At 45.8% G+C, this 15,256-nt stretch overlaps 1 long non-coding RNA gene and 1 pseudogene across 1 annotated transcript; both read left to right on the top strand.

The window, feature by feature from the left end:
• Positions 1-3,945: 3,945 nt before the first annotated feature.
• Positions 3,946-4,921, top strand: LOC119863897. The gene is made up of 2 exons (XR_005354425.1): positions 3,946-4,120; positions 4,550-4,921. It is a non-coding gene; the product is annotated as an uncharacterized LOC119863897 (long non-coding RNA).
• Positions 13,146-14,100, top strand: OR13S1P (olfactory receptor family 13 subfamily S member 1, pseudogene; annotated as a pseudogene).

The following is a 15,256-nucleotide window of genomic DNA, read 5'->3' as shown; positions in this document are numbered from 1 at the left end:
AAATTGATAAATGCCGTGAACGAGAGGCACCTGGGTGGCTCAGTGGTTGAGCACCTGCCTTCGGCTCAGGGTGCGATCCCGGGATCTGAGACCGAGTCCTACATCGGGCTCCCTGAGAGGAGCCTGGTTCTCCCTCTGCCTATGTCTCTGCCTCTCTCTCTGTGTGTCTTTCATGAATGAATAAAAAAATCTTTAAAAAAAATGTTGTGAATGAAAATAGAGCCCAGCAGTAGGAGGGAATGACATTGGAAGGATATTTTGGTTATATATTTTGGTTAACACTTTCTTCAGGGACTGCCACACTGAGGAGGTGTTAATTAGGCAAAGATACAGGGAGGTGAAGGAGAAACATGTTTTTGAGAGAAGGTATGGCAGGGGCAAAATAGGTGAGCTGGGAACATCCAATCCTTGGAGCACTGGCACAGAGTCTACAATGTGCTCCAGGTGGAGTGGACAGGGTGTCTTATAGGAGATATAACGGGATCTGGGCCATGTAGGGCTTCCCAGATCACTCTAAAATCTTGGCTTTCATCCTGAGTGTGATGTGGAGCCAGTAGAGGATTTTAAGCAGAAGAGTAGCCATTATACGATTGACCTTTTAATAGAATGACTTTGTTGAGATGACAGTAATGGTATAAGAGTAGCAGGTGACAAGCATGGGGGAGGGGAGAGTAAACCTTGTATGGATGATGGCGATTTAGACAAGGAAGACAGTGATGGGGATCGTAAGAGGTGTTCTGATGTCCACCATATTGGAAGAGAAAACCAACAGGATTGGCTTATAATTTATACATACAAAACTATGGTAAGCATGACACCAAAGTTTTCAATATCAAGTAACAAACCACCAAGTTACTATTAATTGAAATGCTGGAAATTGTGGTAGAAGCAGGTAGGGTGGCTCTCCTTAGGATCTCTACAATGGCTCTCTTCAGTTCTCTTTCAGGCATTAGCTGGAAGCTTCCAGAAGGTGTTTTTTTTTTCTTAATAAATTTATTTTTTATTGGTGTTCAATTTGCCAACATATAGAATAACACCCAGTGCTCATCCCATCAAGTGCCCCCCTCAGTGCCCTTCACCCAGTCATCCCCACCCCCCACCCACCTCCTCTTCCACCACCCCTAGTTCGTTTCCCAGAGTTAGGAGTCTCTCATGTTCTGTCTCCCTTTCTGATGTTTCCCACTCATTTTCTCTCCTTTCCCCTTTATTCCCTTTCATTATTTTTTATATTCCCCAAATGAATGAGACCATATAATGTTTGTCCTTCTCTGATTGACTTATTTCACTCAGCATAATACCCTCCAGTTCCATCCATGTGGAAGCAAATGGTGGGTATTTGTCGTTTCTAATGGCTGAGTAATATTCCATTGTATACATAAACCACATCCCAGAAGGTGGTTAAATGAGGGAGTCAGCTTCATGGGGGAGGATTGCAATAGCTGTGACTTGAGGAATGCAGTGTTCTGAAAAACAAGAAGTATTTAGATGGAAGGTGAGGCATCTGCATGATTTCCCCAGGGGTCTACAGTTTGCTTAAGACCATGGTAAGAACAGTGTTCATCTACCAATTCTAGTTGTATAGAAAACTTTCACTTTTTAAAAATTAAATTTTTATAGACAGGCCACAAGCCTTCATTTTTCATTCCAGATCTTTACTAATATTTTTTACTAATATGCTTCTTCAAATATTCCCTGAATTTTTTTCTTCTTCTTACAGTACATGCTCACAGTAGAGAATCTGAAACAATAGGAAATGGTAAAACGAATCCTCAGGCCCCAGACACACCTCCTGGAAGATGCCCCTGTCTCCCGTTAAAATGCATCGGATTCCACTTCAAAATTTATCGAATTGAGTTGAAATTATCTAGCTGGTATAATGCTATATTCTGTAGACCTTTGACTAAATGTTCATTAATTTTGATCTTGCTTTTTTGGGGAGCCTGGGTGGCTCAGTCAGTTAAGCATCTGTCTTTTGCTCAGGTGATGATCTCAGGGTCCTGGGATCAAGTCCCGAGTTGGGGGCTCTCTGCTCAGTGGGGAGTCTGCTTTTCCCTCTCCTTCGGTACTCGCTCTTTCTCTCTCTCAATTAATAAATAAAATCTTTAAAAATGTTTAATTTCTCTTTTTAAAAGAGGTCAAAGCCATTTTTAAAAGAACATTTCACTTTAAAGATAGAAATAGGGAAGAGCAGAGAAAGGGGCTCAGGAACATATGTATTTTTGAAACTATTCATTTCCTAGGACTGTCATTCCAGGTCTCATAAACTGAGTGGCTTACAAAACAGAAATGTGTTGTCCCACAGTTGGGGAGGCTGGTGTGGGAGGGCCGTGCTCCCTCTGCAGGTGCATGGGGAGGCCTCTGTTCTAGCTTCTGGTGCTCCCTGGACTTGTGGCTCATCTTCATGTGCATGTGTGTACAAATTTTCTCTTTTTGTGAGGATACCATTAGTGCTCAAAGCATACCCTAATGTTCTCATCTTATTTTTTAAAAAAATTTTAGGGTCACCTGGGTGGCTCAGTGGTTGAGTGTCCTTCTTTGACTCAGGGCATGATCCAGGGGTCCTGGGATGGAGTCCTGCATCAGGTTTCCTGCGTGGAGTCTGCTTCTCCCTCTGCCTATGTCTCTGCCTCTCTCTCTCTCTCTTTCTGTGTCTCTCATGAATGGATAAATAAAATCTTTAAAAAATATTTATAAACGGTTTTATTTATTCATTTAACAGGAGAGAGAGAGAAAGCACAAGTAGGGGGAGTGGGAGAGGGAGACAGAGAAGCTGGCTCCCCGCTGAGCAGGGAGCCTGACAAGGACTCCATCCCAGGACCCTGGAATTATGACTCGAGCCTAAGCTGGTGGCTCAACCTACTGTACCACCAGGCGCCCCACGTTCTCACCTTAATTTGACAACCTGAAAAGACTCTACACTTACATAGGGTCACCTATATAGGGACTGTGAATTAGCATTTCAACATGTGGGAGAGGTGGACACGAGTCAACCCAGAGCAGTGAGGAAGGGCTTCACCCAGCCACGTTCAGCTGCGGGAATGTGAGCACAGGGAAGGCAGGCAGCTGCTCAGGCATGGGTGGACTTTCCAGGAGAAGGGAGAGAAGGTATGAAGGGATAGGCCCTGGGAATGTGTTGTGTTGCTTGGTGGTGGATTTACACCAATGGCGAGAGGAAGTGAGAGATGAGGGCAATGAGGAATGATGAAAGAGCAGAAGTACCAAGGCATTTTAGGCACCAGTGGGGTTAAGGCATTACTGAGATCAAGTTGTAGAGAGGGGAGCTCACCTCAGTGTAGGCAGCGACCTGGGAAGGAGCCACTGAGGTAGTTTACAGGAAAAGGTTACTGGAAGGAGGAAGTCAAGACTCAGGAAAATCAGGGTATTTGAGGCATCACTTATGATGATTTTCTTTCAATCTTAAACAATGACAACTACCTAATAACAGCATGTGTGTGCTTAGGCACCACGCAACTTCTCCAACATGGGAATTAGGACAATTCCACTATCATCTCCTGTTCTACCTTAACTTTCACTCATGATTACTTTACATTTTAATCAGCCACCACTGACAAGCCAGCTCGAGAAGATCTGCCATCAGAGGAAGGAATGTAGAGAGACCAAATGTTGAAAATGTGAACCACCGGAGTGGCAGTTCATGGGGTTTCAGAAAGATATTGATAATTGCTGTGCATCCCTCACGTGTAAAATATCCAAAGGACCATTTGTTTTTGTCATTAAGTTTCCTACCACAGTATTCAGTGACTGGCTGATGCTGAAAGAAATGGAGCTTTATGAAAACACTGGCTTTGTCTTGCATAGCCCTCCAAATGTTAACAGGGTCACAGGCTTCACCCCACTACTTTCGCAATCTGCCACCAGTCTGGTTGCCATGCCTGCAGCTTCTCCTTTTGCAGAAAATCAGGATGGAGTGTCAGGAAGGGGAGGGCCCGTTGTCATGGAGACCTGCAGCAGAAAGCCTGACTCTGGCTGAAAATGGAATTCAGTATTTGAGAAAAGGAAGCTTCAGGGTGATTTCTTGAGTAGAGGTAGACCCCCATCCCCGGGGCTCCTGGCATGGATTCCTGACTCTTCATCAGAGACTGGCATCGGAGAGTGTGAGGTGAGCTCCCCCGCAGACAGCTCCTAGGCCCCCTCCTCACTGACTCCCAGGGTAGCTGCTGCTGCCTGAGACTCCACAGACTAAGCTCTCTCTACATCCATAATCTCTCTGCACAGACACCTGAAGCAGGGCTTAGAGGCTACAGGTGTCCTCAGATGGGGACTTCCCTTTCCAATGTCACCTCATCCAGGTGCTTCCACCCCCACCTGCATGGCCACAGACCCTCTCCCCTAGTCTCCTGCCCCTCCACTACCCTTTATTCCCCTTTGAATTTCTGCTGGGCAACCAGAAGAGTGAATTAGTGACAGCACTCCCCAAATAGTCCCCCCAGGGGTTCACTGTTCCCTCAGAATGAAAGCCAAATTTTTCCATGGCCTACTTGGCCCTGCTGGGATCCTCATGGTCCTACTGATTTTATCTCCTCCTCAGTTGCAGCCACACTGGCCTCTGCCTGAGCCTCCAACCACAGGACCTTTCCACCTGCTGTTCCTTCTACCTCTCCTCACCTGGGTCTTCATGGGGCTCCATCATGTCTCCATTCAGGGCTCAGATAAGAGGTCCTCCTCAAGGAAAATCCCACTCCCCATTACCATCCCCAGAGAACCTCCACACACCTCACACCACACACCCGCCTTATTCCCATTATGATGCTGATGCTTCCTTCATTCCCACACTTGTTTATTGCTTCTCCCACCACTGGAATGGAAACTCCTTGGCCTGTGGTAGAAAGAACGGAGCTAAAGTTCTGGTTTTCTGCTGGTACCAGGCTTGTCACCAGGGAGTGTGAAGGCCCAGAGAACAAAAATAGCCATAAGTGATTTCTTGTCAAAAAAAACCACAATAGCATATTCTGTTTGTTTTTCTCTTTTTGTCAGGGAAATGGGAATCATGGGGACTGATGAGAGGGAGACTGTCAGAGGTTTGAGAATAGGAGAATAGGAGTGCGTGGCTTTTTTATTCATCTACGTGAATATTTAAATCAGCTGGAATTCAGGGGGGAAGTGGTGTTGGTGAGGGTGATCCCCCACCCCCCACACCTACGAGGAAGAGAGGGATTTCCTGATGGTGTACGTTTCTGTATTTCTGATGTGTTTTCACCTGGGGAGGATCCCTCCCAGGGCCAACCCAGGCCTACGGATAGTGAACAGCTGGCAGGGAGCATGTCTGCATGCGTATGAGCCAGTGCAGAGCCCACACCCACCACGTGCTCTGTCAGGCTGTCCTGGGTGGGCTGATATCCATGGCCCTCACCCTCCAGGGCGGGAACGGGGCACCTCAGGGCAGTCCCGAGGCTCGTGAACCCCCAGAAATGATTCAGAGCGGCCAATCCTAGGCCTGCTCACTCTGCCTCACCCCTTCCTTACCCGCCTCGCCAAGTCTGGAATGCCCAGTCCTGGATGCTCAGACAGGATGGGATGTGGATGTGGGAGACCTATGATCAGGGCCATGCAGGCCAGAGAACTGCTCTCTGAGCCTGGCATTGCCATCTGTCAGATGCAGATCCTCCTAGGCCCTCGCTCCAGCCAGGGTTCCTGGCCTGGCTCTGCCTGTAGGCTAACGGCCCAGGAGATGAGTGAGTGTGAGGTCCAGTGTGCATGGATTCACCCAGCTCAGTCCACCTGGGGCTGCAGGAATCCTACCTGAGCCCTGTGACGGGCCCGAACCCTGAATGTGCTCCATCATTGTCACTCAGGAAACAGCCTTATTAAACTACAGCAAAACCCCAAATAGATATAAACCTGTTTGTTATAAAAGGATCTCATTTATTTTCTCTGCTTTATTGTGGTGGAATGCTTCAGAGTTCATCGAGTACCCACGCAGTCAGTAGATGGCACTCTTGAGTCACAGAAAAGATTTTCTTAGGGTTTTATTTATTTGAGAGAGAGTGATGGGGTGTAGGAGTGGCAGAGGGACAAAGGGAGAGATGGAAGATCAGACTCCAGGCTCAGCACAGAAGCAGGCAGCAGGGCAGAGGGAGGCAGGGTGGAAAGTGGGGGAGGGAGGTGGAGGAGGGAGCCTGAGGCCCAGGGGAGGCAGGGTGAGGGAGGGGTGGTGGGGGCAGGTAGATGAGGCTGGGTCTCTATCCTCTGACCCTGAGATCAGGAACGGAGCTGAAATCTAAGTCCCTGGCTGAACCAACTGAGCCACTTAGGCACCCCTTTAGGATCTTTTTAAAATTAATTTTTTAAAATTTATTTATTTATTTATGATAGTCACAGAGAGAGAGAGAGAGAGAGAGGCAGAGACATAGGCAGAGGGAGAAGCAGGCTCCATGCACCAGGAGCCTGATGTGGGATTCGATCCCAGGTCTCCAGGATCGCGCCCTGGGCCAAAGGCAGGCGCCAAACCGCTGCGCCACCCAGGGATCCCTTAAAATTAATTTTTAAAAAGATTTTATTTATTTATTCATGAAAGACACAGAGAGAGAGGCAGAGACACAAGCAGGCTCCCTGTGGGGAGCCCGATGCGGGACTTGATCCCAGGACCCTAGGATCATGACCTGAGCCAAAGGCAGATGCTCAACTGATTGAGCCAACCAGGCGTCCCAGGATTTTATTTTTTAAGCAATCTACACTCATGGTGGGGCTTGAACACAACAATGCTGAGATCCAGAGTGGCTCATTCCTCCAACTGAGCCAACCAGGCACCCCCAAACTTTTTCATTGTGAAACAGAATATAGAGAAAGTACACAGGGCAAAATTTAACAATGCAATGAATTATTCAACAGTTGTCACGTATAACCATACCCAAGTCTAGTACATTAACATATTTTGGTATCTCCAAAGACACGTTCATGCTTTCAACCACCACCCTCTCTCTTCCCCCAGAAGATAGACATAATCCAGGCGTCCAACAGTAGAATTTTTTTTAAAAGATTTTATTTATTTACTCATGAGAGACACACAGGAGAGAGAGGCAGAGAGACACAGGCAGAAGGAGAAGCAGGCCCCTTGCAGGAAGCCTGATGTGGGACTCAATCTGGGACAGGGGATCACACCCTGAGCGGAAGGCAGAAAGTCAACCCCAAGCCACCCAACCTTCCCATAGAATTTTGTTTTACTGTTTCTGGACTTTCTTTCTTTTTAAATATTTAATTTATTTATTTGAGAGAAAGAGAGAGCATGGAAGGGGTGGAGGAGCAGAGGCAGAGGGAGAAGGCCACTCTTCGCTGTGCAGGAGCCCGATTTGGGGCTTGATCCCAGGACCCTGAGATCATGACCTGAGCAGAAGACAGATGTTTCACTGACTGAGCCACCCAGGCACCCCCGTTTTTGGACTTTCTATACATGGATTCATACATTAGATGTTCTTGGATGTCTTATTCACCAAATTTGTGAGATTTAATTGTGTTGTATGCAAGTGTCACATGGTCATTTTTACTGCTTTTTTTGGGTGAATTTTTCTTGTATTCCTATGTTAAAGGACATCTGTGTGGTTTATGTTTTGTCGCTGCTGTGAGCCTGATGTGTGTCACGGAGTTCACATCCACGTGTTACCACTAAACACACATAGGAGTAGAAGTGCTTTGTCATAGCATCTGTATAAGTTAAACGTAGATCCTGCCAAATTTATTGCTATGGGTGACTAATTTACATTCCCTGCATCAGTGAATGAACATTGCCATATATCCTTCATTCCAAAATGTGGCTGGAAGTGTCATTTTGATGTTCACTGCAAGTGAGGGTTTGTGGTAATTTCTCATGATTTTTCTTTTGCATTTTCCTGAGTGTTAACAAATTTGGGTTTTTCATATATGGAATGTCTGCTCAATATCCCTTTTCTGGTGTGCTAGTTTCAATTTCTTTCCTAGTGTTTTCTACTGAAAAATTTTTTTCCTCTCCTTGCTTTATACAAATTACTTCTGTACTCAGGATAGGAGCTATTTTTCAAATGTATGCATTGCAAATAATTTCCCATGCCATACCTTAAATTTTCATTTCTCCTTTTTGGTTAGAGTACTTGGTGTTAATGTGGCAAAATTTACCAATTGCACTGGGTTAGAGGTTTACATATAGCCCAGAGCATGGATCTTGTATGGTCCTCCAAGAGTTGTTTTTTTGTTATTACCTCACCTTTACTCTTTCCTTTAGAGGAAACTTAAGTTTGAGACCACAATGAGATGTCACCTCACCCCTGTCAGAATGGTTTAATCCAAAGGCAAGAGACAGGGGCACCTGGATAGCTCAATGGTTGAGCATCCGCCTTTGGCTCAGGTCATGATCCCGGGGTCCTGGGATTGAGTCCCATATCGAGATCCCCACAGGGAACCTGCTTCTCCCTCTGCCTATGTCTCTGCCTCTCTCTGTGTCTCTCATGAATAAATAAATAAAATCCTTAAAAAAAAGACAAGAAACAACAGATGGAGAAATAGGAACATTTGCGCAGTGTTGGTGGGAATGCAAGCTGGTGCAGCCACTGTGGAAAACAGTATGGAGATTCCTCAAAAAGTTAAAAACAGAGCTACCATATGACCTGGTAATTCCTTTGTTGGGTATTGACTGGAAGAAAATGAAAACACTAATTCAAAAAGACACACACACCCCTTTGTTTATTGCAGCATTATTTACAGTAGCCAATATATGGAACTGAGGTCCATTGGTAGATAATAAAGAAGATGTGGTGTGTGTACACAATGAAATATTCTTTGGCCATAAAAAGGAATTTCTTGCCATTTGTGAAAACATGGATGGAACTAGGGGGCATTATGTTGGTGAAATAAGTCATATAGAGAAAAACAAATACCATATGATTTCACTTATATGTGGAATCTGAAAAAAAAAAAAACAAAAAATAAAAAGCAAACACACTTAAACAGAATAAAGTGGTGGTTACCAGAGGAAAGGCGGGTGGTGAGGGTGAAATAGGTGAAGGGGATTAAGAGGTACAGTTATAAAAGATATAAGTCTCAAGGATTAGAAATACGGCATAGAGAAGAGAATAAAGGTTAATAATGTAATAACGTGTGCTGATGGATGGTGACTACACTTACCTTGGTGAGCACTGCATAATGTACAGAACTGTTGAAACACTACATTGTACACCTGAAAGTAATATAATATTGTGTGTTAACTACACTTCAACTAAAAAAGAAAAAGACTCGAGGAAAACATGCCAGACTGCAAATAGGGGAGATTGCAGCACATTTGAAGTAAATGTCATTTTTGTTTTTTGCTTTGTGATTGTATTTTTCCAGTTTTCTTCAAGGAAAATGTTTTTTGTTTTCAGGAAGAAAAGTATGTTAGTCAGTTTACTTAAAAAAGTAAATGAATTTCATATATTAAAAAAAGGAATAGTGTGGGACTGAGAAAAATTCTTTTTTTTCCCTCTTCATCGTTGTGAATTGGACTAGAGCCATTTACTGAAAACACTATTCTTTCTTCATTTTTCTGCCAATGTCCTTTTTTCCCTATAAGTTAAACAAACGTGTATATGCCTTGGTGCTCTGTTGGTGAAGCATCTGCCTTGGGCTCAGATCATGATCCCGGGGTCCTGGGATTGAGTCCCACATCAGGCTCCCTGCTCTAAGTGGAGTCTGCTTCTCCCTCTGCTCCTCACCTTGCTCATGCTCTCTCTCTCTCTCTCAAATAAATAAATACAATCTTTTTTTAAAAAAGGGAAACTTAAAATTATTGACCACTCAAATTTATACCATGCTCCTGTCTGTGTCATTCTTCTTTCATGCTTCTTTTTCATTTAATTTTTAATAAAAATGTATATATTTAAGCAAACTTCCAGCACTGGATACAGTATTACAAGTGTAGCCCACTCTTCAGGAGATCTCCAGACTTTTCTACCTCATATAAGTGCAGCTTTGTCCCCGCTGACCAGCCTCTCCCCATCCCCACCCCTGGCAATCACCGTTCCACTCTCTGCTTCTAAGTACTGGACTGAGATTACACAATCTTTTTTGAGAAAGCTTTGCCTTCATTTCTTTGGGGCCAACTCACCAATCAAAAAAGGTACTTTCTATAGAAAGGGCTTTTGAACATCACTGATAGACTCCACTCCCCTCATTGTCTTTGGACAGACCGAAGGCCAAAGGGTAACCATGTGCTGTCTCAAGGTCATATGTCTCAAGGTCAAAAGCAGGCCTGACTAACTCTCCTGGTCTGCCTGGCACTGATAAGTTTCTGGGATGCAGGATTTCCAGTCCTAAAATCGGGACAGTCTTGGGAAAGCTGGGATGGGCTGGTCACTGACAACTTGGAGGGGCCCTGTCTTTGTGTGGCCAATGCTTATTTTTGTCTGTGTTCACGCATGATTACAGGGTGGTTTTATTTCTGCCTCACCATTTCATGGTCGCAGAATGGCCTTATCTGAGGTCCCCACTCCAGGAAATTGCAGGTGTCCCACGGGAGAGTATCAAGCCTGTCCAGTCACAGTGGGCTTCCTCCTTCACATCCTTGAGCTCTTTCTGGACCACCACAGCTGGGACTCCTCTGTCCACTCCACAAACGGGAAACATGATTCTCAGGAAGGCTCCAGAGCTGGTCCATCATGTAGTTGGACCATCTTCACACACCCAGACCCTGAATCTCCACCTGCAATAATCTGCCTGCCCTGAGCAGCCCAGATTCTAGGGGGAGGGAGCCATCCCTTTATACCAAAATTTTCCTCTAATGGCTCTGAGAGATCTGTAAAGTTTGTTTTTCCAGAATTGCAGTCCAACCTTTGCTAATGAGCATCCCCAGGTGGTGCCCAGTAGCCTCCAGAGACCACGGGGGAAGGAACTCCCAATTACTCACCTTTCTCTGCTTCTTCAGTTCTCCCCCTGCCTTGGCTCCACTGATCCCCACCGAGCTTTCCAGAAACTCTGTGGGAGACTGAAGAAAAAGATACAGACAGAGGGAGACAAGATGTGTGTATTCTCAGGGAAACTGCTTGGGTAGGTGCTAGGGACCAAGATGTGGTACATGGGCTCCTTGGAATGATTTTTTTTGTTCTCCCCAAAGTGTGAGGGCAGCTGGATTCCTGCCTGTGTGTGGTCTCTTCATGGAAAGAAGGGGTGGAGTTCCTGGATCAGACTCTGCTGGAACCTGGTGTGTGGCTGGATATGGGAGAAGAGGATGTGTAACCTGATACAGCTTCATCTACCTATCCACCCTTCCATCTACCCTTCCTTCCTTCCTTCCTTCCTTCCTTCCTTCCTTCCTTCCTTCCTTCCATCTATCCACCCATCCATCTGTCCATCCATCCATCCATCCATCCATCCTATTACCTCTGCCTGGCATGCTCTTCCCTCTTCCTCTTGGCCATGCTAATCAGGTCACTTTTCCTCCCAACGCTCTTCCCTCATTTCCTTAGGAAGCATTTTAATCTCCTCATGTCAGAAACTCAAATTCCTACAAGTGCTAGGCAGATACTATATCATTCCTACTGTGCTTTATCCTAGTTTCAGACATGTCCTCTCTCATGCCTTCAAATGGCAGTGTTCAATTTGGGTGTCAGGTTGAAGAAGGAGATGAAGGTATACAACATATTTTCTTCCCCATTAAAAAAAAATGGTAGCCACTGTTCTCTCCTTCACGGACACATACCTAAATATTCCCATATAATTACTACCTCAATCAAACTCACTTCCACACTTCTAGTCTAACAATATATTAGAAATATGTGTATATATATGTATATCAGTATAGTTTCCTTATTCTTTTTGCTTCTGCAGAGTGTTCTTGTCATGGATGGGCCACAATTTCTTTACCTGGTCCCGTATTTTTATTTTTATTTTTTTTTAAAATGTTTATTTATTTATGATAGTCACAGAGAGAGAGAGAGAGAGGCAGAGACACAGGCAGAGGGAGAAGCAGGCTCCATGCACCGGGAGCCCGACGTGGGATTCGATCCCGGGTCTCCAGGATCGCGCCCTGGGCCAAAGGCAGGCGCCAAACCGCTGCGCCACCCAGGGATCCCTGGTCCCGTATTTTTAGATCTGGAGATAGTTTTCCATCTTCTGGAATACAACCCAGCATTTATGTTTTTAAAAATGCATTTGAGGGGGACACCTGGGTGGCTCAGCATTGAGCATCTGCCTTCAGCTCAGGGTGTGATCCCTGGGTCTGAGATCGAGTCTCACACTGGGCTCCTTGTGGGGAGCCTGCTTCTCTCGCTGCTTATGTTTCTGCCTCTCTGTTTTTCATGAATAAATAAATAAAATCTTTAAAAAATGTTTGAGGGGCACCTGCCTGGCTCAGTCAGAGGAGCCTGTGATTCTTGATTTCAGGGTTGTGAGTTTGAGCCCCATGTTGGGTGTACAGATGGCTTAAGTAAATAAATGAATAAATTAAAAAAAATTAATGTGTTGGAAAATAATCCTTTTGATCTCAGTTTGCACATGTGACCCACTGGCACAATAAACTCCCAGAAGTTGCAGATCTTGGAAAAGGGTACAGGCAGATATAATTTCAGGGACAGGAGCACAGTGGGAACAGGGTGTTAGCATTTAGTGTACTAGTGTTACTTTTCAAATTTTTCTTTAGTCTACCAACTCCTTGAGCATGGGCATTGTTTTTTGTTGTTGTTGTATTTTCATTCCCCACTGTAATTTCATTGCCTGGGATAGAGTCTGGACCAGTTAGAAGCTGCTCTGATGTGTTTGTTGAACTGATGAACAGATGCATTAAAGAAACAACGAGTGAACCCATTCATAAGTGGATTCATGAGTCAATGACTCAGTTATAAATGAACGAATGAAAGAACCTAATAAACAAAGGTAGAGAATCAGTGAATGAAAGACCCAATCCTTTCCCTGATCCATCAATCCGCAAATATAACAAATGGATGGCTATTCTATCTGGATGGGTCCATGAGTGCTTCTGAATGGTACCATGCATCAAGCAACCATTCTTCAGCAAGGGCCATAGAGATACAGGGATGAAGGGGTAAGAGTTTGTGCAGCAGTGCCCAGGAACACAGGAGTGTTGGTGCCTTGAAAGAGTCCAACATTATTTATAAAAAGCTGCCAGTTTCTCAACAACCTCTCAAGATTATCCATACTTTCCCACCCAGCTGGAGTTTCGGAAGGGCATGGGCAGCCAAAACAGCACAGAGGAGGTCTACTTCATTCTGCTTGGGCTCTCCCAGTACCCATGGGCTCAAACCATCTTCCTCTGCCTGATCTTCCTGTCCTATATCATCAATCTTTTCGGGAACAGCCTCATCCTGCTCCTGATCTGCTATGATTGATCCCCGGCTCCACACGCCCATGTACTTCTTCCTCTTCAACTTCTTCCTCTTCCATGTACTTCCTTCCTGGACGTGTGCTACACCATATCCAGCATGCCCCAGATCCTCATCAAATGCCTGGTGACCATTCACATCATCTCTCTAGGTTGATGCTTGGCCCGGATGGCTGTGGGACTTTATCTGGGTGTAGTGGAGTGTCTCCTGATGGCCACCGTGGCCTATGATCACTGTGTGGCCATTGTTGACCCCCTGTGCTATTCCAGGCATATGGAGCCCTGGCTTTGCAGTCTGTTGGCTGGGACCTCATGGTCTGTGGTGTTCCTGCTGACCACGGTCCCTGTGCTGACCATGCCCTTGGAGTTCTGTGTTCACCAGGTCATCAATCACTTATCGTGCGAGCTCCTGGCCCTGCTCAAGCTTGCCTGCTCTCACCTGCAGTTCTATGAGTCACTCATGGTGGGCACCAGTGCCCTGACCCTGCTGGCTCCTTTTGCCTTCATCGTGGCCTCCTACAGAAGGATCTTAGTGTCTGTGCTGCGGCTGCGGTCTGCAGGGGGCCATGCCAAGGCCTTTTCCACATGTGGGTCTCACCTCACAGTGGTGGCCCTCTTCTATGGCACGGCCATCTTCATGTATATGATGCCTCAGGACAAGATCATCCATGACTGAGATAAGATAATCTCCATGTCCTATGGCGTCCTCACCCCCCATGATGAACCACCTCCTCTACAGCCTGTGTAACAAGGACATGGAAGGTGCCTTCAGGAGGCTCTTGGGGGAAAAGGCTGACTTCTAAGATGTGGGGCTGAGGAGGGAAGAAATAAATTGGTATTCTGGATTGCCTTGTTGGGGCTGTAAACTTTGAGTTACTTCTTTGCAATCATTCTGTGTGTATTACACACACACACACACACAAACACACACACGAACTCATATTTTAAAAAAATATTTCATCTGAGGAAGTGAAGGAAGAGCCAATTAGGATCAGTGTGTGTGTGTGAGTGTGAATGAGTGTGTGTGTGTGTGTGTGTGAGAGGGAGAGAGAGAGAGAGAGAGATAGATAGATGTGGACACAAAAGAGATTGTCCCATAAATTCTCAATAGCTGAAGGGGAAGAGGGATGGGTGGCTGTTGTCTGACTCTTGGGGCTGGTTCAGGACACGATGGCCAGCCTCCAACAAGAGCTGCGTCTAGCAGCTTCTGTGGCCTTAGGAGCTCCTCCAGGAAGCTGCATACCATGGGCTTGTTCCAGGGGTGCAGTGCTACTGCCTTGGGGCCCTGCCACTATACTTTCTAGCCTGGGCTGTGTCTTTCTGGCCAGCATTGTGAAAGGGCTGGGATTATACCTACTTACAACCTCATGGATTAAATAGATGCTGGAAAAGACGTGGGGCTTTGGGATCAGAGACAGAGAATGATAGGACTCATGGCTGAAATTGTAGGTGCCAACGATTTATGTTCATTTGCTTTGGTTCTCCACATCCTCTGTGTCCCCCAGGGGCAAGAGCAAAGGGCTTGTGGTGGAGAGCTGCCTGTGCATGGGTTGTGCTGCAGGACAGGGACCCTGGGTTTGCAGGGTTTACTCTTGTATGGTTGGTGGAAGTGTCTGCTCTTTGTGTAGGAGATACCTCTCACACTGCAAGGTTTCGCACAGCAAACACAGCCCTGACAAGTGGCTGGGTGGGGTGGAGTAGTCAGGTTTGCACTGCTGGCATATCCAGCAGGCATGTGGAATGCTCCAGTGTGGTCCTGTTGGGCAAAAGGGAGTACAGAAGCACCTAGAGTCACAGATTATGGGTTCAGCGACAGCTAAGGGAGGCAGGTGATGCTCATACACACAGGGGTGACCTCAGGCATATGTACAGAATGAGGTGAGGTCGAGGAGCCCCATTGTTTTATAAAGAAGAAGAGAAGCCCCAACTGTGGGGTGGGATGTGCCTACAGCCGCATAT

This window comes from Canis lupus, chromosome 1 (assembly GCF_011100685.1).
Source record: "Canis lupus familiaris isolate Mischka breed German Shepherd chromosome 1, alternate assembly UU_Cfam_GSD_1.0, whole genome shotgun sequence".
NCBI lineage: Eukaryota > Metazoa > Chordata > Mammalia > Carnivora > Canidae > Canis > Canis lupus.
Note: the sequence above shows the minus strand (reverse complement) of the source record. Positions and strands in the feature narration are given on the sequence as shown.